Source organism: Ovis aries, chromosome 3 (genome assembly GCF_016772045.2).
Source record: "Ovis aries strain OAR_USU_Benz2616 breed Rambouillet chromosome 3, ARS-UI_Ramb_v3.0, whole genome shotgun sequence".
Lineage (NCBI taxonomy): Eukaryota > Metazoa > Chordata > Mammalia > Artiodactyla > Bovidae > Ovis > Ovis aries.
The window spans coordinates 152,340,179-152,367,139 of NC_056056.1; the positions used below are offsets into that span (position 1 = coordinate 152,340,179).

General features: G+C 40.9%; 1 long non-coding RNA gene across 1 annotated transcript; it reads right to left on the reverse strand.

The window, feature by feature from the left end:
• Positions 1–497: 497 nt before the first annotated feature.
• LOC114113634 (uncharacterized) lies at positions 498–4,565 on the reverse strand. Its single transcript, XR_003588522.3, has 2 exons — positions 4,203–4,565; positions 498–2,790 (listed from the first exon to the last, which is right to left on the reverse strand). It is a non-coding gene; the product is annotated as an uncharacterized LOC114113634 (long non-coding RNA).
• Between the last annotated feature and the right edge of the window lie 22,396 nt (positions 4,566–26,961).

Sequence of the window (26,961 nt, forward strand, 5' to 3'; positions counted from 1 at the left end):
ATTAATCTGCCCAGCCTGCAAAATACCATAGACTGGGTGGCTTAAATGGCAGAATTTTATTTTCTCACAGTCTGGAGCCTGGAAGTCCAAGATCAAGATGCCAGCATGGCTTGGATTCTGGTGAGAACTCTCTTCCCAGCTCATAGATGGCCACCTTCTGCTATGTCCTCAGGTGGCAAAGAGGCATAAAGCTCTCTGGTGTCTCTTGTTGCAGGGGCACTAATCCCATCAACCAGTCTGCATCCTCCTGGCCTCATCTAACCCTAGCTACAGAGGACCCATCTTCAAGTATCATCACATGGAGAGTTAGAGCTTCAGTGTAAGATTTTGGGAATGAACTAAACACCCAGTCTTTAACAGTAGATAAGCCTTATTGTCATTTTCTTTCTTGGCTAACATTTAGAAGATGTTCCTTGTTTAAGATTTATTTTATTTCTGTGATGTATCATTTCAACCATGGTGGAACTGAGCAAAAACAAAGGTTTTATATGAGATCATTAATATTTTGAAAACTTTAATAGAAAGAATGCACATTTTTATGCAAATCAACTCAATCTCAGCTTTCATTTTTCCAATTTGTTGCTTGCTGTCATACATGATTTTTAGAGAAAGACAGAATATACCAACATGGAAAAAGGTATAAATACACATACATATTATCTGAACGTGGTTAGATATAGAATGTACAGGAAAATATTTTAAAATTCTGAAATTTTCAACCATTTCTTTAACCAAATACATCTGAACACTTTTATCTAAGAATTCTGAGGTTTCTTTCATCATGAATAAAGGCACCTAGAGCTTCACTTGCATATATTTTTATTTTACACACTTCATCAGGGACAGCAATATGACTCATTCTAGTACAAAAAATTGACAACTCATTATAACATAAAATATTAACATTAAACTAATATTGATATTAAATCACTACTATACAAAGGCTGATAGAAGAGAACTAGAAGCAGTACAATTCAACTTTTATCTTATCTGTATTTATGCAATTTCCAAACAACTGAGATAATAGTAATAATATTAATAGTATAACTTTATGCAATGAGACTTTTAGATAATTTAGAAGAAAACTTACTTCCCTAGGCCCCCTTTCTAAAAACATATACAGCCATCAGAATTCATTCTTAAGTATACATTGGAAAGAAAAATGAGCTTGATATCAAGTGTAAAATATCTCAGTAACTTGAGAATCCAGAAACAAAGTTTGAAAGAAGACGACTGCATTTATTTTTTGAGGTAAGTACCCTTCTAGGAGCTTTTATAAGCCATTATGCTATTTAGTATTATAGCCTCTCTGTAAGTGACAAAATGTCTCAATTGTGCCATTAAAGTGGGTATGACCCAGTGTGAAGGGCCAGGAGATCCGAATTGCCAATGTATGTCATGTACCCCTCAGAGTGCCCAGGTGTGCTACTATTTTATATTAAGGGAAGAGAAGATCCATGAAATTTTTTCTAAGGTAGGCTGGAGATAGTTTTCTATACAGGAGCATTTCACTTGCTGCAGATGAGTTTAAGGCACCATTTATAACACAAATATTATGGCTTAATTCTAGTGTAGGAGAGGTGGTGCTGAGCAGTGGGAGGAGCTTGCCATGGGTCATCCCAGATGTGGCAGGGCCTCTAGTCTTGGAACCAGTACTTGGAATTTCATAAGACTTTAAATCCTTGGGAACTTTCTTGTGTTCCATGCTCTGTGTGCTTTGTCAGAGACAGCAAGGCAGAAGGAGCTGAGGAGACTGTGTTTCTAGATCCAGGCTTGGGTAAAGAGGGACACCTAGGGTAGCTCATGGGGCGGCAGTTAACTGCAAGAGAGAAAGGAGAGAAGGATTGACATAGAATGATTGCCTGCTGCACACCAGGTTCTATACTGGGCACTCTGTGTACATTATCCCATGTAACGAGTACAACGAATCTATGAGGTCTGTGCACCATTAGTCTCACCACAGGTGGAAAAAATCAAGACTTGATACTCAAGTTCACATACTCATCACAGTTGGGGCTTGAACTTGATTGTGAAGCCCACATTCTTTTTTCTCTACCATATGTACAAACATACCATATCATTTCTACTGCATCTCAGAGCCTTGTTTTGCTAGCATAAAGCAATTAAATTTATATTGCAGGTTGTGCTTATGGCATTCTTATATATCCATCAGGTTCTCCTGCTTTAACAGACAGTATATCAATCCGAATTTAAACTTGAAACCCGAAGCCATTTTCATAAATGGTACGCTGCTTGAAGTTTTGAAAATGTCTCTAGCAACTGGCTAGAGAAACCATAGATTCATGGTGCCTGCCCCCTGGATATCTATACTTTTGTGACTGTCACTGAAAATTATATACAGGATCAATAAGTTGGAGTTTGGTTGTACCTTCTCTAGTTCAAAGGATTTCCCTTCTACCTATGTCAAGTTTTATATGTCATGACCACAAATTAGATATTGTCACTGGCCTTAGAGTCAAATTTCAAAGGTAAGCTTAATACATTGCTATGTTTTATGGGAAAAGATAAATGCTGAGTCACGTTTCTTATCTTGGAACCTTGGGAGCTTCACACTTTCAGGTCCTGGGGCCGTTCACTACTGGTTGCTTGCTTAAGGTGCATGGCTTGGTCAGACTCCTTCTGAGATTCTCCACTTAACATTCTATGCTAGCCTGGCTCTGCCTTCAGCTCTTCCTTCCACCAGGAAGCCATCACAAGTTATTTGAATTCTCTCTGGCAACAGCCTTTTTCTTGCCTTTGAATGGAAGTCATAGCTCTTGTCTGTGGTACCTGTTGGGAAGAAAATGGTCATGAATTCTTACTTAATTCTTCTTCATGGCAAGATTGTCACTCTACAACAAAGCATCATGGCAAAAAAGCTAAGTAACTAGAGAAAAAGTCATTCCCTTTTGCCTATGACTAGCGAGGCAACATGGTACCATGGACAGAACACTGGTTGTCAGTCATAGCCCACTGTACTCCGCAGGGAGGTGGAAGCCACACCTGAGGTTTTGTTACCAGCCAGCTAGGTTTCACTAGGCAAGTCACTGAATCCTGGTGGCCCAATTTTTTAGACATGAAACAATAATAATACCTTCTCTGCCTTCCTTAATTGGTTATAAGATTAAAATGCGATGGTATATGAAAATGCTCTGTAAAATACAAAGCACTTAACAAAACTCCAAGCTCCTGTGATGTCACTGATTCCAACCTTCAATAGCCTTTATTGTCTCTCTTACTCATTTGGTATCTCATGAGATACTGATATAATTAGGATGAGCAACTCATTCCAATTTGCCAGGAACTTTCTCAATTTTCACAATCACAGTGCAGAAAGCCTTGCTTTCTGGAGACACTGCAACCCCCAGCAAGTCAGTTTTTCGTTGCCCTAGCAATGATGAAGTTCCTTGATAATAAGGATGCTGGCTGGTGCTAACATCTTCTTTCACCATCCTCTCCACGGGAAAGACACCAACGAGTTGTTCCATGTATCTGGGCTGTAAGCAAAGAGGTTTTCAGAGAAAGGGGCAAACTAGGTGGTCATTGATGAGAAGGGGATAGAAAAATCATTATAACTGATACTTAGTAATATATTAACTAAAAAAACTGAAATTAATCAAGATACCATCCTTAAAATCAGACCTGACTCACTTTTCTGTGCCCATTGGCAGATCCCAGTGTTCTATTTTGGTTGCGAGAGTGGGAATCTCTGAGCCCAGAACCTACTCCCAGGCAGCTCTGCTCTCCCCACTTCCTCCCATCCCTTCCCACGCACATCCAGGGAGCTGTCTGGTGTTTCATGCACTTTCACAATCATGGGAAATTATTCATCCTGTTGAGATGATGTAGGATGGTCATTTTTTAAAAAACCACGCCAATAAAGCAATTATCTCAACTTGAACTTTAAGCTCCCAGCCAGCCTTGAGCTGTTCAACTCAGCTCAATTCTTTTTTTCTTTTTAATGAATTTTTATTGAAATACAGTTGCTTTACAGTGCTGTGTTAGCTTCTCTGTACAGCAAAATAAATCAGCTATACCTATACATACAATCCCTCTATTTTTGGATTTCCTTCCCATTTAGGTCACCACAGACCACCAAGTAGGCTTCCCTGTGTGGTACAATAGGTTCTCATTAGTTATCTGTATTATCCATAGTATCAATAGTGTGTATATGTCAACCCCAATCCCCCAATTCATCTCACCTCCCCGCTTTTCACTCCTCAGTTCTGTCCTCTACACCCCCATCCTCCTCAGGAGCATGGAAAGAAGTTGGCATGGCCAGGATCCTGCTGCGGTGACCTGCAGGGGTGCACATACTGCCTGATGAAAAGCCTGTTGTTTTCTTTTGGCTCTGGAGCTCCCAGGCTGTGGGCGTCTCTGTAGCACAATCATGGACCGATGCAAAAGGACAGATCAGTCCTATTGCTCTGGCTCCAGTATATTGGCTTATGGACAGAGAAGACATAAAACGATCCCAACATGGTAGCCGTAGGATAAATACTTCTCTTTGAATTTCATAGAAGAAGTAAAACTTTGGGTGACCAGAGGAGACTTCAGTGGTTCCAAAGCGGTCAGGAAAACAAACCGAGAACTGGCCAAACGAGCTGGATTGCTTTCCTGTGAATCATCAGAATAACCTCAGGCCTCGGATGGGCTGGCACTCGTGAGCCCAGGTCCATCTCACCTGTGGGAAATAGGCTTTTAAAAGGGAGAGTTGCCATATCTCCACTTGCCAACTTCCTGGTCTTCCCAGGGCTGGGCATAAGAATCACAGGACCTGTCTTTATATTTTGTAAAGTTTTTATCCCTCTATGCTTTTAATGATGTCTTTCAGAGTTTATTTTTTTGAAATGCTGATCATCTTAATAATGAAATGGATTTTAGAACTTGAGGGAGTTGGAAAGGGGACTAGGAACTAAACTGTGGATGTTTTGAGTGATTCCCAGCTCTTTCACTGGAAAGGGATCAGTGATGTGCTGAAAAATGTCTAACAGGCACTGTGAAGAGAAAAACATTTAAATCTGATTTGTATTCTTTGCTAGTTTCCATAGTATAAACACTCCCAACATGACCAATTTTGCTGGCTCCAACATACCACTGGAGGGACTCTGTTTTCCTTTGCCAAGATCTGTCTTACCTGATGCAGGTCCTAAAGATATATTTATTAAGAATTAAACTTTATCCAAGTGATTGAAGTTAACATATTCTATCGAAAATGTTCCTTAACTTTATTTTCCTTTAGAAACTTGGTATCTTGTTCATGTCCTCAATACCCTACCATGCTCTTTTTTTTTTTTTTTTTTTTGGTCAATTCTCTATGTCTGTTTCTCCATTGCTGCCCTGTAAGTAAGTTCTTCAGTACCATTTTTCTAGATTCCATATATATGTGTTAGAATACGATATTTATCTTTCCCTTTCTGACTTACTTTACTCTGTATAATAGGTTCCAGGTTCATCCACCTCATTAGAACTGACTCAAAGGTGTTTCTTCTTATGGCTGAGTAATATTCCACTGTGTATATGCACCACAACTTCTTTATCCATTCATCCACTGATGGGCATCCAGGTGGGCTCCATGTTCTAGCTACTGTAAATAGTGCTGCTATGACCAATGGGATACACGTGTCTCTTTCAATTTTGGTTTCCTCAGGGTATATGCCTAGGAGTGGGATTGCTGGGTCATATGGTCATTTTATTCCTAGCGTTTAAAGGAATCTCCATACCATCTTCCATAGTGACTGTATCAATTTACATTCCCACCAGCAGTGCAAGACTGTTCCCTTTTCTCCACACCCTCTCCAGCATTTACTGTTTGTAGACTTTTTGATGATGACCATTCTGATTGCTGTGAGGTGACATCTCATTGTAGGTTTGATCTGCATTCTTCTAATAATGAGTGATGTTGAGCATCTTTTCATGTATCTTCTTTGGAGAAAGAAGGTCTGTTTAGGTCTTTTCCCCGTCCTTTGATTGGGTTGTTTGTTTTTTTGGCATTGAGTTGAATGAGCCACTTGTATATTTTGGAAATTAATCCTTTGTCAGTTGTTTCATTTGCTATTATTTTCTCCCATTCTGAGAGCTGTCTTTTCACCTTGCTTAGTGTTTCCTTTGCTGTGCAAAAGCTTTTAAGTTTAATCAGTTCCCACTTGTTTACTTTTGTTTTTATTTTCATTACTCTAGAAGGTATGCTCATTTTTTATTTGAAGTCTGTCTTTTCTTCCTGTCTAGCTTTTATTCCCTTTCTCTGTGCTGAGAACTAATTTGCAGCCAGATTTTTTTTTTTAATGTTTTATCTCTGCCTTTTCTTTTTTTAATTGGAGACAGTGTGTGTGTGTATTCCCTGTTGGGTCTGACTCTTTGAGACCCCATGGACTGTAGCCTGCCAGGCTCCTCTGATTATCTAAAAATCTTCATGTCATCCAGCAATTTTCTTCCCCCATCAATACTTAGAACCTCAGTTGGCTTTTAGAGTAAAGTTCAGATTCCAGAAGTCTTTGGGATACAGCTTTGACTTCAGCCTCTAACTTTAGCTTAAGGTCCTTCCAGGGCCCCCTCATGAAACTTGCAGTCTGACAGCTCCAAAATCCTTGCATCAACTTGAATACACTGAGCTGGTTCATGTCTCCAAGCCTTCCAACCTGTGGCTTCCTCTGAGAATTCCTCCTCCCTAATCCCTTCATTTTAAGTTTACTCTGGGTGTCAAGGTGGCTCAGGGATTACCAGGTGACTCAGCGGTGAAGAATTTGCCTGTCAGTGCAGGAGACACAGGAGATGTGGGTTACATCCCTGGCTCGGGAAGATCTCTTGGAGGAAATGACAACCCACTCCAGTAATCTTGGGAAATCCCATGGCAGAGGAACCTGGTGGGCTATAGTCCATAGGGTTGCAAAGAGACTCAACTGAGCATGCACACACAGGCATCCAATCTCTGTAGGTGCAGCATCTTTTGCTGATCTGTATCTCAGCAGCGATAGTAATTCTGACACTGAGCTCTCTCCCTCCATTTGGGCTATAGCCCATTTGGCACAGCGACCACTGCCTTTCTTTGATACTTCCAGCATCTAACAAAGTGTCTGGCTCTATACTAGATAGTGCTTGTTGTCAATAGTCAATAAGTACTTGTTGAATAGGTGCATAAATTAATGAATGATAATTGAGGTAATCATTTTTGATCCCTATTTTATTCTATTTGTGGGAGGAGGGAAACTTCACAACCTTCTATTCCACCACCTTGATTCCTCCTCCCTATTTTGATTCTAAAGTGTCAAAATCCCTTAAACATTCATTGAAAACAATGTCTGCCAGTACATCTGCAAAGGAGATTGTTTCAGTAAAATATGATACAGCGTTGAATTAAAATATCAGAGTTCCCAAAAGTGAAAAATCCAGACGCAAGAAAAAAATGTGAACAATATTACCTATGTTATGTAAATAAATAAAAGAGCAGACACACAAAAATAAGGTAGTTTCTGGAATCACATGTAAATAGATTTTTACTTTCTGTTTTGTACTTTTCTGTTTGATCTGTTTCACCATGTACTTTTATCATTTTTATATAAGAAAACATTTATATGAGAAAAATGTTAACAGGGATTATTATGATGATAGAATACTGAGCCATTCTTTTCCTTCCTTATACTTGTATGTAATTAGCAAACATAAGTGTTATTTTTTTAACTGAAACTAAAGACAGCAATGTTTCCCACACAGGCAGATTTTTCAGTGTTGCCTATGAACCCACCTCCAGGAAGTGGGTTATCTAATTTATAGCTTCAGTGAAACCTGTTTTCTGGCAGTGGTTGCCAGGGCACACCTCCTTCTCTCTTGTTCTCCCTCACTCTCACTCCAAAGGCCTAAGGGCAGGAAAGATACTGACAGGGAAGCAAGAAGTAGCATTAGCATCGTTTTGTGTGTGCTGGATAAAAAGGAGCTCTCAACGTGTTCCCCTGAGCACTGCACATGCTTCTGATTCTGCCAGCATCCTTCACAGAGGAACGTCTCCTATTAAGCCTCTGGGGAAAGTCTCAGAGCACAACCAACGAAAAATAACCACTTCTTCTTGCTTTGGTGCCAGCCTGCACAACAAAGAGTTCTTTTAACTGCCTTAGAAGGAATATACTCCTCTCCACACCTATCACATTTTATGCTCTTAACATAATGCCACAACTGAAAAAGGAAATGGGTTGTGAAATAATACAGAAAGTTATTTTTAATTAGAAGAGTCCATTTATCGACATTAAAAATAAAAAAGGAGATTTAAATGATAAGGAGCAGCAGAGAGATTTTCAAAAAGAACTGCCTACCAAAGGCAGGTGCCAAATAACATCCCATGTTGCCAACATAGACCCTGAGACATCAGATTAATTGGTGAGGTCAGAGCTTACTGACCCCAGGTTTCTATTTTTCTCAGAAAGAGCCCCAGTGTCCTTGAGAATCACTGTGGAGAATCTGGAGTCAGGAACCCCAGGAGATGTGTAAAAACTAGGAGATGGAATAGTTTCCCACCCTGGGGCTGAGACCTGGGGTGGGAGTGATACATCACTGAATCCCTCTTCCCAAGCCATATTGGCAACTCTTACAAGGATGGAGATGGGGGTTGGAGGGAGTTGTGGGAACTGCGGAGAAAGAGAGAAGACAGCATAAACCCTAAAGGGTTCTGAGCCATTCTAACACTGGAGGTGGGGTGTGGCTTGAGAGCTGCAATATATCTTTAGAACTTTCTGGGACTTTATGTTCTGAAGACAAGTATCACTGAGGAAAGGTTTGAGCCAATGAAGATTTGAGGATCTTCAGGATCCAAACTTTCTCTCTCTCCAGTCTGGGCTTGTGGTTCCTGCTTTGTGGACAAACTGATTCTGATAGTCTTGAAGCCAAGGCAGAATCTTGAAGAGAGGAAAGAGGAAAAGAATCTGGCCTCTTAAGCCTGGTCCTTGGCTTATAAAAAAAAGTGTTAAATAGAACTGCTTCTTGTCTGGGACCGAGGATGAGATGGCTGGATGGCATCATGGACTCGATGGACGTGAGTCTGAGTGAACTCCAGGAGATGGTGATGGACAGGGAGGCCTGGTGTGCTGCGATTCATGGGGTTGCAAACAGTTGGACACGACTGAGCGACTGAACTGAACTGAACTGAAATGAACTGAACTGAACTGAACTGAATTGTCTGGGACATCCCAGGTACATGAGCTGCAGACACAATGAGTGAGGATAAGGAACTTGCAGATTGAAACCTCAGGTTACCAATTGGTCACTTGAAGTTATCTGAGGCTCCCTATAGAGTAAACTTTAACTTAAAACCTTCTACTGTTCTAAGCATCAGCCAGACTGTGTTGTAAATCAGCTATCCAATCCGTGTTGAAAGCCATTTCTTCAATTTCCTTTACAACTCATCTCAGGTTTATAAATTGGCATTTAATCTTGGTTGTGTAAACTTGGGACATTAGGGAGCCTCTCTTGGCCTTGTTTCTTCATTTCTAAGAGGAAGACAGACTGGAAAAGGAATAGGTCTCTGCATCAGTTAGGATGCTTTTGGCTGCCAGGAACAGCAAACTCAATTCCAACTGGCTTGAATAATAAAGATAAATGCTAAAGAAAAGAAAGTCCATATGAAAGAAAGTCCAGAGTAGGACAGGCTTCAGCACTGGCTGGCTGCTCTGGTGACTCACTGGTTTTTCAAGGACACAGGTACGTCTATCGCTCTATTCGACCATCACAGCTTGGCTCCTTTAGTGTTGCAGCGTGGCTGCCCACAGTGTATGGGGCAACCTCTTTCCATTATTCTTATCAGGTGGAGGAGAGAAATTAACTCCCTGGGCCTTTCTTAACTATGCAAAAGAACTTTACCAGAAGCTTCCAGCAAATGTTTCCTTAGGCCTTTTTAACCAGAATTGGGTCATATGCTAATTCTTGAGAAGAAGGATGATACTGATTTAGGCCTATTAGATCCACTCCTGAAATTCAGTTTGTCCGCCTGAGGTTCACGGAGAAGGGTAGATACCTGAACCAATTTAGAATTTTGTTACGAATGAAAAAGTGAAAATGGATGCCACATTGGCATCTAACGGCCATATATAATTCTTGCCAAACCATTCTTTGTCTCAGATATAGGTTACTGTATTGGGGTGGCATTCCCGATTGTGTGTTGAACATATTTGTGGCTAATGGTTTCTAAGATTTTCTCGTCCTCTGACAAGAGTAGAAATGCAGTATGCTTTTATTTTTGTACTTGCATCCACTTTATAATGCTAACTATTTATATTTGGAGATATCAATTCTCGAAGAATCTTTTTTAAAGAAGAAAACTTCTGAATTTAGGACATCAAGTTTTAGCAATTTGGAGAGCCACATTTGACTTTTAAAAATTATTTACCTGGAGTTGCCAAAATATTAATCTAAAGAGTGCTGGTACTGATGTTGTTTCAGCTCCTCCAAGTCTTTATTTCTCCATCTAGATGTAAGGATACTAATACCTGCCCTGCTATGAGATAATGTATGTGAAAGAGCACTGTAATTTCCTGGTGGCTCAGAGGGTAAAGAATCTGCCTGCAATGTGGGAAACCCAGGTTTAATCCCTGGGTTGGGAAGATCCTTTGGAGAAGGGAATGGCAACCCACTGCAGCATTCTTCCTGGAGAATTCCACGAACAGGGGGGCCTGACAGGCTATAGTCCATGAGGTCTCAATGAGTCGGACATGACTGAGCGATTAACACACACACTGTAAAGTATTAAAAAAAAAAAAAACAACTAAAGAGGATATTAGTACAGCCAGTGCCTCACTGTCCAAACAAAATGCTGATGAGAACAGAGACATTTCCTCTAAAGACTTTCAGGTCTGCTTGATTGATAAAGAAGGAAGATTTTCTAAAATACACCTATGTGCAGCAGGGCAGTTTGTTCATGTATTTTAATGTTCATTGGAAGTAGGCTTCTGGTGTTTCTATGCCTTGGGTATTTTCACTAGGAAGAAGGCAGAGGGCACTTGAATTGAGTGTTCTTCCTGCCACATGTAAAACAAAAACTCAAAAAGATACAGGAAGCATCTTGGTTAAGGCAGGGAGAAGATGGACGTCTTCCAAGACAAGGAAACAGGAACGAGAAGGGGGACTCTGTGGATTTCATGAGCACGTGAGATTTGAAACCATTCCTTGGCTGTGTCCCAAGGAAGTGACAGATCTATAAGCTGCCTCCAGAGAGCAAAGCCCATGTTGCTTGGGACAGTTCCTGAGACATGGGATCTTCTGTGCTAAAACCAGGGGAACCCTGGATAAATACGATGGACTGGTTACCCCAAGGGTAACTAAGTGGCAGCCATGATGGAGTAGAGATAAGAAGACCTTCTCTGGGACTTCCCCAGTGGTCCAGTGGCAAAGTCTCCATACTCCCAACGCAGGTGGCCCAAGTTCGATTCCCAGAGAACTAGATCCCACATGCCACAACTAAGACCCAGTATAGCCAGATAATAACTACATATTATTTAAAAAAAAAAACAAAAACAGACCTTCTGATTTGTGGCTCCATGTATAGCTTTTCCATCTGGGAGTTACTCATGAGGGGAGAGGGTCTGTCAGTTGTGGCCAAGCTCATTAGGGGACTCAGATTCAACTTCAAGTTGTTTTAAAGGAAACAAAGAAAGTCACTTTTTTTTTTTTGCATGCCATAGCTTGAGAACTGATATTCATACCTAATAGATAAAAGACATCCTCAATTCCTTAGGGGAACTTTGTAGACAGATATATTATAGGATACAGGACTTTTTAAATTTTAGAAGGGATCTAGAAACACATTTTACAGTGTTGCTTATAATATGTGGCAGCTCCAACATAATGCCCTATAATCAGACACACTGATATTTCTATAGATATGTTGATATTCAGATCTAATGAGTTAAGAATAAATGGGGCTTCCCAGGTGGCTCAGTGGCAAAGAATTCGCCTGCCATGCAGGAGACGTGATTCGATCCCTGGGTCAGGAAGATCCCTGGAAAAAGAAATGGCAGCACACTTCAGTATTCTTGCCTGGAGAATCCCATGGACAGAGGGGACTGATGGGCTACAGTCCTCAGGGTCACAAAGAGTCGAACATGACTGAAGCCACTGAACACCCACACTTGCATGCACACGCACGCACACACATACACACACACACACACAACACACAGAGGCTTACGTCAGCCAAGCTGGGTTTTGCTCCCAAATGAGGTCAGATTAGTTTAGGTTTTGCTACCAAGTTAGTTGCAGTTTTCAGAAATTTTAATATCTTGCAATTAGGAATAATTAATGGATTGGTATATTCATAAATATGCATAAATTTATAATAAAATCAATTTATTATAATATTAGCTGAACTATAAAATCTATGTTTCCTGATATTGACTTAAGATTCTAGAGAATTTATGAAGAGATAGTACTGCTTAACACATTCATCAGTTCAGTTCAGTCAGTCAGTTGTGTCCGACTCTTTGCAACCCCATGAATCGCAGCACGCCAGGCCTCACTGTCCATCACCATCTCCCGGAGTTCACTCAGATTCATGTCCATTGAGTCAGTGATGCCATCCAGCCATCTGATCCTCTGTAGTCCCCTTCTCCTCCTGCCCCCAATCCCTCCCAGCATCAGAGTCTTCTCCAGTGAGTCAACTCTTCGCATGAGGTGGCCAGAGTACTGGAGTTTCAGCTTTAGCATCATTCCTTCCAAAGAAATCCCAGGGCTGATCTCCTTCAGAATAGACTGGTTGGATCTCCTTGCAGTCCAAGGGACTCTCAAGCATCTTCTCCAACACCACAGTTCAAAAGCATCAATTCTTCAGTGCTCAGCTTTCTTCACAGTCCAACTCTCACATCCATGCCCACTGGAAAAACCATAGCCTTGACTAGACGGACTTTTGTTGGCAAAGTAATGTCTCTGCTTTTGAATATGCTATCTAGGTTGGTCATAACTTTTCTTCCAAGAGGCAAGCGTCTTTTAATTTCATGGCTGCAGTCACCATCTGCAGTGATTTTGGAGCCCCCCAAAATAAAGTCTGACACTGTTTCCACTGTTTCCCCATCTATTTCCCATGAAGTGATGGGACCAGATGCCATGATCTTAGTTTTCTGAATGTTGAGCTTTAAGCCAACTTCTTCACTCTCCACTTTCACTTTCATCAAGAGGCTTTTTAGTTCTTCACTTTCTGCCATAAGGGTGGTGTCATCTGCATATCTGAGGTTATTGATATTTCTCCCGGCAATCTTGATTCCAGCTTGTGTTTCTTCTAGTCCAGCGTTTCTCATGATGTACTCTGAATAGAAGTTAAATAAGCAGGGTGACAATATACAGCCTTGACGTACTCCTTTTCCTATTTGGAACCAGTCGGTTGTTCCATGTCCAGTTCTAACTGTTGATTCCTGACCTGGATACAGATTTCTCAAGAGGCAGGTCAGGTGGTCTGGTATTCCCATCTCTTTCAGAATTTTCCACAGTTGATTGTGATCCACACAGTCAAAGGCTTTGGCATAGTCAATAAAGAAGAAATAGATGTTTCTCTGGAACTCTCTTGCTTTTTTGATGATCCAGCAGATATTGGCAATTTGATCTCTGGTTCCTCTGCCTTTTCTAAAACCAGCTTGAACATCAGGAAGTTCACAGTTCATGTATTGCTGGAGCCTGGCTTGGAGAATATTGAGCATTACTTTACTAGCATGTGAGATGAGTGCAACTGTGCGGTAGTATGAACATTCTTTGGCATTGCCTTTCTTTGGGATTGGAATGAAAACTGACCTTTTCCAGTCCTGTGGCCACTGGTGAGTTTTCTAAATTTGCTGGCATATTGGAATTGATAATTCATTTAAATTACAATGTAAGGTGATATATGCAACATTCAAATGTTCTATTTATATGTTACAGATTTTTATCCAGACAACCAAGGTACAATTGTCACAAGTTAAAATAACTTTCCATAAAGGTCAATTGAGACCTGGATTTTCTTGACCTGATAATGAGCAAGTAAGATTTTTTCCTTAGATGATATACCAAAATACCATAATAACCTCTAAGTTTTCTCCAGGGCAATGACCACAAGGTTTGGGGTCAAGAAAGTTTTGTTTGTTGACCCTGTGGAAGCAAAGTCAAGGACACTGGTTCACAGCTGCTTTAAGAGAAATAATGATGATGACGTAGCATTTGTTTGGGAGCCTGGAAGGTGTGGTTATTATAACACTTAATTACATACTAGCACAGTCATTCTCTGTTCTGACTCAAAATTACAATTTGGGGGGCTTGAAAAAAGGTACCACAGAAGCTGATAATCACTAAAACTTTCATGATCCCATTATCATTCTTTGCTGGAAAGACAGCCCAGATCTAATTTATTCAGAGCTTTGAAGATAAGATTCAGTATCTTGAATCAAGTTCAGCTGTATATCAGGAATAACTGAAAAAGTTAATGTTAGTCATAATTCTTGGATATTCCTTTCCAGAGAGAAAGCCCTGGGGGAAATAGAAGCTTTCTTAGACATCTTCCCTCTAATGAAACAAGGTATAACACGTACCTAGATTGGATTTTATGTCCATGTTTGCACTTACCTTATTTTGCCATGTAAAGTGCAATTCCTTTAATCACATGTGATGGTTTGTAAAATGATGCTTTGGATGGGCTTTTTTCTTCTTCATTTCATGTGGTTTTCAAAAGGCTTTGGAATCAGTCTTCTTGTCAGAACCATTTACGCTGTCTTTTGAGATCACCTTGGTGTCAGGATTCCTTCAATCTTGGTATTCATGACAAACTTATTACATGCGCCAAAATGTAAAATATTTATGTGTAGACAACACCGTGCCTCTAATTACTGCGAACGAGGCTCCTTGTCTCTTTTATGGTATCTCCTTAGAGAGCAAGTGTGTGAAGAGTTGTGATCATCTTTTTTTCTTTTTCTCTTTTAATCAGTTCCTTTAAAACCTCTGTAAAAACTCTCTTTGCACCAGCTACCCAATGGTAGACCAATGTGGGTCTCTCACACTGCAGGCAGATTCTTTATCATCTGAGCCACCGGGGAAGCGTACCCAGCAGCATATGCCACTAACTGTTCCCTGTTGTCTCTGCCTCGCTGACTTGCCTTGCTAACGCTGCTTGGCCTCATCTCTGAACTTGGAGGACTCCTGTGACCCACGGGTTGTATCTTGGCCTCGTGGGGGCCCACATCTGGAGGAATCCCAGCATCTCAGTGATGTACAGCCCAGGCTGCCTTTTCTCTATCCATGGTGACTAATACTTTCTTCTTTGCTGCTGCTGTATTCAATGGACTAAAAGGACACAAGCAAGTTTTAATTCAATACTGTTCTCTTTGCCAAAGTTCTCCCGGGATTCCAGCTAACACTAACCCCAAACAAAACAAAAGGCCAGAATGGAAGTACATGTCACATGTTTAGGCTTACTATTAAATGTCATAAATGATTTCTTCATCCTTGGGCATGTAAGTCTGTCTGTATTTCTTTTTGGTGTCATTCTATAATTTATCACCCTGCAAAATAAGAAAGCTAAGAGAAACAGAAAGTCATAGAAATGAACTCAAATGAGGAGTATGCTAAGCAGACTTTATTAGCTCACAATATAGACTCCAGACCATTCACACTGCAGTTCAAGCTAAAATTTCAGTGGGAGGATTCTGTTTCTAAAAGTCCACTTGTTGTTCATAAGACTGTTACTATAGGCAATAGATAATTAAACTCACTAAATATGACTTTTATTTATTTTTTTTGTTAAAGAGTAACTCTGTCCTGTAACAGCTGATGTTCTAATGACTATTTATTCCTTGTGCTGTGCTGTGCTTAGTCGCTCAGTTGTGTCTGACTCTGCAGCCGCATGGACTGTGTAGCCCGCCAGGCTCCTCTGTCCTTGGGGATTCTCCAGGCAAGAATAGTGAAGTGGATTGCCATGCCCTCCTCCAGGGGATCTTTCCAGGCCAGGGATGGAACCCAGGTCTCCTGCAGGGTATTCTTTACAGTCTGAGCCACGGGGAAGCCCATTTATTCCTTAAATCTAATCATATACTCAGTGCTGTGGCTTGAACCCAGGAGGAATGGTGTCTATGGAACATGATGAGCACTTTGACTCAGTGAAGATTTAGAATGAAGACCGCCAGAACCTCCATCTTTGGCAGCATCTCACCTGATTGTCTTCCACAGGACTGATTTCTATGTATCAGCCTGGAAAGAAGATGCATTAGCCTCAACAGGGTAGCATCTACTATCCCTCTTTCTTTCCCATTGCATGAGTGCATGCCTGCTAAGTCACTTCAGTCATGCCCAGCTCTTTGCGACCTTGTGGACTGTAGCCCACCAGGCTCCTCTGTCCATGGGATCCTTCAGGCAAGAATATTAGAGTGGGTTGCCATGCCCTCCTCTGGGGGATCTTCCCCACCCAGAGATCGAACCCAAGTCTCTCATGTCTCCTGCATTGGCAGGCAGGTTCTTTACCACCTGGAAAGACCTAGGAGCCAACAATTTCTTCTAGAACTTTAGAAACAATGAAATCAGCCAGCTCAGAGTTTAAACTAATGGGAGTATAGCATCAAATTTGATTGAACAACAAGAATACAAATTATCTAGAAAAATGGGCAACGGCAAGGAGGATACTTATGTTAAATTGCTAGTCTTCAGTTCCTAAGTCCTCTTTGCATCTCCTACCTGTGATACGTTCATAGGTGGTGTTGCTTGAATTAGCTATGCTTTGAGTTTTCCCTGAAAATGCAACATTTGGTGTTCTTTTTCTTTCTGCCATGTAGAAAATTTAGAAGTGTCCACTTGTTGAAAATAAAATCAGGTTATCCATTTTGTCATTAAAAATCTAAATGAAACCAAGATTGCTATTTTAAGACAAAGTATTTGTTGCAATAGTTACATGAATACTGAATAGGTGTGTTTAACATGAAACTCCTAGAGAAATAAAAAGTCTGCCAGAAACTTGCCCAAATCATGCTTCAGAACAGCAATTAGGGCTCAGAGAAAAATGGTCATATGAACTGCCACTCAGTGACTCCTCAGGGACCCCCTTCTTGGTAGCCTGGCTCATCCCCACTGAGTGTGCCAGGGAGCATTGAGCATTAGTATCTACTTATCTGGGAAATGTAGCAGACCTTTGGTTCCAGTGCACAAAGAGGGAAATATGCATTTGAAAAAGCTGTTTCCAGTTGCAGATTTATGTGACAGATGAGTTAGGGCAAGAAACATTGTTCTGCTTACTGATGTATCCCCAAGAACCTAGGTCAGTGCCTGAAACATAGAAGATCCTCAATGAGGGAATGAATGACTCATGCCACATAGAACAGATAGGCTGCTACCACCTAAAGGAGGGCTCTCAAAGCCATAGGAGCCCATCTCAGGAAAGGAGGATTTCCTAGAGCCCTAATTTACCATTTCCAGCTTTCCTGGGTTGTTTCTGCCCTGTCTTTCTCTTTCCACAGAAGACACAATGGAATTTTGGGGGGGGGCATAGATCTAGAAGTAGAAATTTTGTTCATAGGGCATGTGTATAATTGCTATATTGCACTGCAATCATTTACTTTGTCTTCTCAAGGGCCATCCTATGCATTAGGTACCACCTCCCTGCCCCAGAGAATTCTGAGATTAGAGAAAATATTTAAATACATAATATGCTTAAAATTTCATCTTCATATTAACACAGCTATAAAATACCACTTTTAACCTTTTTCGTGAAGGAAGGGGCCCAGGAAATTGAGAGTGCCTAGGGCGCATAATATATATCGGAGAAGGCAATGGCACCCCACTCCAGTACTCTTGCCTGGAAAATCCCATGGACGGAGGAGCCTGGTGGGCTGCAGTCCATGGGGTCGCGAAGAGTCGGACACAACTGAGCGACTTCACTTTCATGTTTCACTTTCATGCACTGGAGAAGGAAATGGCAACCCACTCCAGTGTTCTTGCCTGGAGAATCCCAGGGGCGGCGGAGCCTGGTGGGCTGCCATCTATGGGGTCGCACAGAGTCGACACAACTGAAGCGACTTAGCAGCAGCAGCAGCAGCAGGGTGCATAAAAGTCACACAGCAGACCCATCTCCATGAGCTTACATTTTCCTGTCTTTGTAAATTCACAACCTAGCCCAAGACATGGGGAATGTTTGGTTGCTTAACATACGTTTGAGGAATAACTAAAATGAATGACTATGCATTCTTAATGGAAGTCAGACAGGAAAAACATCTGGCCACCAATATGATTTATTTATTTTAAAATGAGAATAGTTATTTAATTTATTTATTTATTGCCACATGGTACAACATGCAGGATCTTAGTTCCCTAGCCAGGGACTGAACCTGTGACCCCTGCAGTAGAAGTGTGGAATCTTAGTCACTGGACCACCAGGGAAGTCCCCACCAATATGAATTAAATACAGTAAGAGGAAGCAAAGAAAGGGCTGATAAAAGAAGAGAAAGTCTTTTTTCTTTTTTTTTTAAAGGAATGGGTTGGCAATAGTACCTGAGAGTCTTGGGAAGTAGGAGGCTAAAGCCAGGGAGGTGTGGAGGGGTAGCCTGGGAGCTTCTGTAACACGTAGGCGCTGAGTCCATATTTGGCAGGTGATGTATCTTTCTGGCAGGCTAATGAGTCAGGGAATCTGAGTGCTAGAAGTGCTTTTAGGAGCTGTTAAAGTCCAGCTCCTCATTTTACAGTTGAGAAGAGTAAAGCCAGTTAAACTACTGGGAAGTTAGATCCTGATTCTCAGGCCCTTTCTACTGCTCTTCCAACTCTTCCAATGGTCAGAATTGTATTTACAAGGTAGGGTGGTGAAATGAACAGACACGTCATTCATGTGTTTATTTTGTGTGTGAATAATACACATAGTGTGAGCAATTTCACATGGAGCAGGAGAGAGTCATTTTCAGACATCTTAATAGATCTGGAAGATTACTTTCAGGTCACAGAATGGGATATTGGCATTTCTTATTTCTCTCAATTCTACTGCAGCTCTGACCTGAAATCATTAATACTTGCCCAACCACCTCCCAAGTAAGAAGCCTGACCCTACTCACGTTGCTAAATCAGGCAGAAGACTAAAAGTACAAATGGCCAAACCTGTTGAAAGTGAAACCAAAACCTAGGAGCTTTTCTGAGCACAAGGGCAGAAGGACATAAGAGGGGAAGGTGAGACTGTTAAGTATTGAGACTCTCCCATTATTAATCAGCTGAGGAACAATTTGTAGGTCACTGAAACTGTTCTCCCTTCCAACCAGAGTCAGTGGGGCTGATTCCACCCTGCCTTGAAAAAACTGGCTCTGCACAGTCCCTAATAGGCTTTCTGCTATTAACAGATAAGAGCTGGTACACTGCGCCTGAACATCTGACCCATTCCTGAGTCACTTGACAAATACACCAGGAAGATTTTCTGCTTGCATCACAGAATAAAATGTGGAGATCCAGAGATTTATTACACTTAGGCCCTGTCCTCAAGGAGTGTCCGGTCTAGTTGAAGGGCACCCCAGGGAAGGGAGAAGAGCTGGCAGGATGGTGTTTGGCTCATGATGGCAGTGAGCAGGGCCACTTGGCTTCATTCTGCCTCTGGGACGTTCTTTTATAACTGAATGCTTGGGAGGTTCTAGAACTAAATCAGTTTCCCACATGTAAGCCAGAACTGAGAAAGCCGAAGTGAAAGGGAATAAAGGTAGGAAGAGGTAGGAGCAAGGTGGTGGTAGGCGGAGAGGGGTGGTGGGTGGGGGTGCAATCTCAGAATTTCTCAAGGACATTCCAGTTCAGTGGAACCCACAAGAAGAACTAAATTTTATTCTTTGAAATCTGATATGAGCTTCATTTGGAATTTCCCAGATGAGAGAACTGCCTGATCGGTACATTTAGCATCCTCCCAGAATCAACCTACATGTGGGTTATACCACCGGATAGGAAAGGGGAAAGCTTCCACTCTCCATAGATTGTTACCCTCATGTATAGATGAGGTAGGCATAGGCCTTTGTTATTATCTATAGCTTGGAAACTTTTTCATGCTTCAGTAAACTAGCAACTTACTCCAGGTAAGTTCTTGGAAGGCAGACCCATTTCTGTTCTTTATTAAGTGCCCCAAACTCCTAGACCCTTAGTCATAGTTGGTCTTATGATACTGTCCCCTTTCATGCTTTATCTTCTCACCTGGATTATAGCAGGGCAATGCCACGATTTAAATGTCTTACAATTCTTATGAGCGTCTAGATCCTCATAGGAGCTCAATAAACACTAATTAAATGTGATTGCATACCTGAATACAAGAGTGAATGAAAGAATAAATGATCTTGGTCAGCTAAGACTACATGCATGGCCATTCAGTGAGCCTCATCAGAGGTTACTGCAGCAGTACAGAAGATACTTATTCCTGAATCTTATAGAGGACACGATTCACTGGTCACTCATTAAACAGAGTCTCAACCCAACATCCTCCAAAGAACCATAGAAGTAGATGAGTGGTCAGAAACAGTGGGCTCTATTTAAAGTGCCGTGAGAAGATCCTCCTTCTCTAACTAACAGATGTTAGATTGTAAAAAAAAATTGTTCTCAAGGAAATCTCAAAATGGGATGTGCTGGGTTCTATGGGTCCAGTGCAGAAAAGAGAAAGAGAAATCACCATAATTCGCCTCCAGGCAGGAGAACCTTTCAAAAAGAACCTGGTGGGAGATGTGTAAGTAGTAGCTCCCCTGAGAGCTAATCGTTTTCACCAACCAAAATATAGAATTAATACTATATGCCAAGGTTCTGCAAATTCCCCTTGCTCTGTTCCCATGACTGCCAGTTGCTGTATCTCAATGGCTTTCTGCCTCCTCTGTCTTTATTCCTCAACTTTCTTGCACCCAACCTACCAAATTTATGCCAGCTTTGATCTTGTTTCTCTCAAGAACACTTCAAAATGGAATGTACTCAATTTCTGGTCTAGTACATACTTGTGTTTGAAAGCAGGCTATGGTGGGGCAAAAATATAACCACAGGGAGGTAGCCTACCCAGAGAAGTCACAGAAGAACCAAGCTATTTACACGTCAGCCTCTGGTCTCTGAGTTTTCGATAAAAGTAACAAAATGGGAAACATTTTGCCTAACATAAGTAGCAATGCGATTTTTCCTGTGGGAGCCAAACCAGAACATATCCAACTAGGCCTGGCATGAAGAACACTCTAAGAATAAACAGGAGCTCAGTTCAGTTCAATTAATATTATTGCACCTGCTAAGTTGCATACTCTGCACTGGGCACTAGAACTACAAAGATAAATGGAATATAGTCTTTGATTTTGACAAGCTTGCAACATAGTACGGGATTCAGACACTTCAGCATCTGATCCCTGCACTACATGTTAAGGGCAGTGAAAGGGGAGCAATGAGAAGCAGAAATATTTTATCCATTTCAGGGCAATGTAGGAGGGTAGATGGGTCTAGAGGGTTAAAAATGATTATGAAATGGATATACTAATGTTATAAAGAGAGTCATGTTGTCACAGAGCAACGTAGTTCTGCATAAAAGAGGTCACTATGTATCTGCAAAACAGTTCCTTAATTTTTGGCCTAATGGATCAAATGAGGATTCTAGGGCACAAATGAAACCAAAGAAATATGAAACTTAATTACTTTAATCATTAAAAGTTGGCAATATACTCTGTTCTTTGCTCAGACCCTGAAATTTGACCCAAACATCTATCAATTGTCTAGGGCAGCATTTATCAACCTCCGCATGTTTTGGACTGGAGAATTCTTTGTTGTGGTGGCTATCTTGTGTATTCTGGCATGTTTAGCCTCCATTCACTAATGCCGATAGCACCTACCTCCACCCCCATCCCCCTTCCTCTCTTTTGGACAATTGGGACAAGTCAAAATGTCTCAAATTACCAAATGCCTCTTGGGTAATGGGGACAAAATCACCTCCCATTAAGAACTGCTAGTTTAGGATGTTTAGCAGAAATGAACACAATCATGTCTGTTTTTTCAAGATAACCAGTTCCCATCTAAGGCTCTGTGTAATGATCCAAACCTGGAGATGTGTCATCGTCATCGTAGCTAAGCCTTTTCTTAGAAAATTTCTACTTGGGGCCCAGTGATAGCTATGACAGAAGCTTCTAGTTTTTCCCACTATTTGTTTTTCTTTTTTTCTCATCCTGCAAAAATAACCTCTGATTTCTGGCTAGGTATTCAGAACAAGATATTTTCTGGTCTTGCCAATGAGTTATAAGCAGAATTAACATGCACAATTTCTAGAAATGTCCTTCAAGGAAGGAAATTGCTTTTCTTCTTTCCTTCTTTCCACTGCTTGATGGGAATGTAATTGCTGGAGTTCCAGCAGCCTATATTTGATTATGAGGTGATCTGGGGAATTGAAACCACATGTGCTACAGAGACAGAAAAAACTGACACAATGACAGAGTCTTACAAGTCTCCTAAACAACTTCTTAAATTGTTACATCCAGACTACTGCGTAAGAGATTGTTTTTTCCAGTGTTATTATGAGCCTCTGTTACTCTCAGCTAAACCTGATATTAACCAAGGCAATTGCCTGAAGTAGACATTTTTATATTTCCAAAAGTCTCTGAACCATTATCTTCCTCATACTAGGAAGCCTGCTCAGTTGTCCTACTAAGACCTTTGCAGAATATACTATTCTCGCATCTCCTCTTCCCTTAGAGTACCCAATACAGAAAATTTGTTATTTCAATAACCCTCCCACTGCCTTTCACTCCACTTCTCTTGTTAGTTACACTAGATTCACTGGTGCTACCCAGTTCCTAAATGCTGGCATCTCCTTAGACCTATCAGACACAAAAATGAAATGATAACACCTATTACTTGCAAAGGTACAAGAAAAATTATGCTTTCATAGATTTCTGTTGGAAATGTGGCATTACTGTCTTTTTAAAAACAATTTAATAATAGCTGGTAAATTTTAAAATACATTTACCCTTTCACCCAACTATCTACAAGTAAAATTAATATTAATCAAGAAATCAAGGATACATCAGTTCAGTTCAGTCCAGTCAGTTCAGTTGCTCAGTCGTGTCTGACTCTTTGCGACCCCACAAATCGCAGCATGCCAGGGCTCCCTGTCCATCACCAACTCCCGGAGTTCACTCAGATTCATGTCAGTGATGCCATTCGAGTCAGTGATGCCATCCAGTCATCTCATCCTCTGTAGTCCCCTTCTTCTCCTGCCCCCAACCCCTCCCAGCATCAAAGTCTTTTCCAGTGAGTCAACTCTTCGAACGGGTTAGCCAAAGTACTGGAGTTTCAGCTTTAGCATCATTCCTTCCAAAAAACTCCCAGGGTTGATCTCCTTCAGAATGGACTGGTTGGATCTCCTTGCAGTCCAAGGGACTCTCAAGAGTCTCCTCCAACACCACAGTTGAAAAGCATCAATTCTTCGGTGCTCAGCCTCCTTCACAGTCCACCTCTCACATCCATACATGACCACTGGAAAAACCATAGCCTTGACTAGACAGACCTTAGTTGGCAAAGTAATGTCTCTGCTTTTGGTATTTACTGCATTTCTTCCCACAGTTGCAAAAAAGGAAATCGCTCACAAAAGATAATTAATTTGAGATTGATCAGTATACAGTTGCTATTTACAGGATGAAACTGCCTAGGAAACTAGTGGGAAAAGAAAATATTCTGAGGAGTGAGTACTGGAGCACTGCAACATGAGGGGGTCAGGAAGATGAAGAGGATACAGTCAACAACAACGAGGAGTGTGGCCAGTGAGGCAGATGGAGAACAAGGACAGTAGTTTTCTGCTAAAGAAGAGAAGAAAGATTCAGGAAGGGTGGAGGAATCAACTCTGTCAAATGCCACCAAGCAGTTCAGTAAGGTGAGGACCAAGAAGGAGCCATTTAATGTGACAGTGTGAAAATTCCTGGAGATGTGGGAAAAATAGCTATGATGGGGACATAGGTCAGAGTTCAAGAAAGAAAGGAAGATGAGGAAATGCAGACAATGAGTATGGATACCTCTGGATTTTTGTTGGAAAGAGGAAGCAGGAAATGGGTCTGTGGATTTATAGAAGCTACTTTGTTTTCGGATGCAAGGCAGCACAACACGATTTGTTTTTAATTATATAGCATAGAGGGAAAGTAGATGATGCAAGAGGGAGGGGGGCAACTGCAGAGTCAATGTCATTGAATAGGGAGCTTTATAGAGAGGTGAGCCTGAGACAGGAGCCAGAACAGGACACCCCCTCTGGGCCAAGGGAAGACGGAATATAGTTGGGTACCAACACAGGTGTGGTGCACATTTGGTGGTGGAAGGTAAGACTATGCTCCTTGATTACTTTGGCCAATATCCAGCCAAAACTGGAAGAACTGCTCAGCCTAAGTCAACAACCTACAGACTCTGGAGCTAAATAAATACTTACTATGTTAAGCCACTGAACTCTGGATGAGGTGTTACATGACATTATGGTGGCAATAGATAACCAGGGTAAAGGTTGTTCCACATTAGTACATAGAGGGCTGCCTTGTTTTTAAAAATGGTTACACCCAGCATTGCATTGTACGTACCTTATTTTATTTATTTCACCATTTCTCTCAGCTGTTTATTTCAGTTGTTACTACAAGCAATGCTACAAGGAATATCTTCCCACATACAGCTCTGCACACATATGGATGTGCACATGAATTCCTAGAGACAGGATTTCTGGATCAAATGTATATGCAATGAAAATTCTAATAGATATTGGCATTCAATAGAGCTTATCAGTGCACATGCTTGCCAAAGATTTATGAGTTTTCACACATCTTCATGCTTTTATTTTTTAACCAACATAGAAAGTTAAAAAATGTAAATTCCCATGGATGTTATTTTCATCCCTCTTCCTGTGCAGTCCTAGAATGAACCCACCATCCCTACTGGTTCCCATTTTACTCTGAATAGTCCCGATTTCATAATCATCAGCCCTGCCTCAAAAGTCATAGTAGCTTCCTAGCCTCACAGTTTCCTAGTGGTTCTGTTTGGTCAATGCTCCCCTTTTATTGATAGCCTATCCAGTAAATTTGCATAAGTTATGAGTAATCTAACAGAAGAAAACTTGGGAAAATATACCACAGATTTAGAGAGAAATGAATTACGTTCAAGATTGTTCAGTACAAATGGAAATGTTGGAAGATGGTTGGAAAAAGCTAGAAGGGAATAAGGAAATTAAAACAGAGATGATGATGGAACAAATAAAATTTTCTTGAAATCACTTCAACTTCTACTATATTTTCTAACTTTGACTTCTCAAGGGATTTGTATGTTAAATGCAATTTACGTTACTTAGGCATGGACAGTGTAATTAACTTGTGAACATTAGTGAGTTTTTAATCTTAGAACTGATCAGCTGCCCCAGCAGGGTCCCCACTCTCACAGATCTAAAGAACAGTTGTCCAGATGGAGAGTCATACCAGTAAAAAGATAATAAAATGTACATATGGAATATATATGAATAATGGGGGAATACTAAGATAACAGGGGAAATATTAACCAATATAAAAGGGACAATAAGTGCATACATTGAGAAAATATATCTCAGTTGTAGAATTTGGGCTCTTTTATATCTTTCCAATCCCCGAACTACTACATCAAACATATATTTGGAACTTTTATATTATTATTCAATGTGCTATATAATTTAAAGTAATAAAACAAGGCAGGGAAAGTTCATTTATGGAGAAGTGTAAGTAATTCGACCCTAACCCAAGGCTCAAATCATCATGTTAGAAGCATTTCTAATTTTGCCATAGATTCTCATCTTTGTTACTTTGTACTCAAAGGGCAATCAGCTCAGAGAGTGGTTTCTGATATTTAAGCATTTTTCTTTTGTGCATCTAACCAGATCGCGTTTGGAGTACCAACCTTCTCTGCCATCAACAGGTCTTTGGAGAAAAGCATGTGGGGCACTAGAGAGAATGGAGGTAGAGTCCCACAAAGGACAAAGCAGTGAAGCTAATACAGCCCTTTATCTTCTCCATTAAATGGTCATGCAAATAAGGGCTCAAGTGAGTCAACCTTCTTGAAACTGATATGACTTCCTATACGGGCTCAAGAAAACATAATGCATGCAAGCTTTGAGTTGAAACCCTTAAAAAAGCAATAAATTGAAAAGATATATTTAAATTTAGCTGTTCATTGTCTTTTCAATTCTATCACTTTTCAACTTAGCATATTTTTTCTTTCTTTCACACATAATAAGCCTCAGTTATGAGAAAGAGAGACTGGCAGGAGAGACAACCCAGCCATTCAGGGTTTTTAATGGTCTCATCAGATAATCACAAAACATTGGTGCCATTGAGAGAGCACGGTCTATAGGGAGGGAGCATGACACGGCCACAGGCTCAATGGCTGGGCCTGGGTTGAGATTCTGCCCCGATCTTTTCTACCAAGCCACTCAAACAATTGTTTTCTTTTTCCCCAAATCGACCAATTATGTGATTGAACCGAGAAACAAGGGATTGTTTTGACATTAGGCTCTAGCCCAATACGAAACTGAAGTTTGCATTTTACCATAGCTGAGTTCAATTAACTACCAAATTGAGGTTCAGTTTGAGTCACAAAGCAGCAACAAATTATTTCCTAGAGTCAGTAAATCAGTGCCGACTTATTTTGCAGCTTTAGGATTACACCAGACATGTAAAGATAGAGGAAGTTAGACACCTTTCTCTGAAAAACCTAAGCAGCTAGAGATCCTCTCCTTGTTTTTCTTTTACCACTGCTGTTTTATTTGGTTTTGTTTGGGTTTTGATTGTGATGATACACTATCCCAGGATGAGTTGGTTCTGGCCCATTTATTTTTGTTCACAGTCAGTAGATATGTTTCCAAGAGCACCTATTTCCCTGTACGCTTTGAGGTGGTCCAATCTTGTGTGACCCTTCTCCTTAACTTTTCCATTCTTGCCTCTACATCTGACAAAGGGCTTGAGTCTTTAACGACTGGCCCATGGAAAGATGGGAGCAAGCATTCGCTTGGGAGATCTGAACTCATCGCAGCTTCCC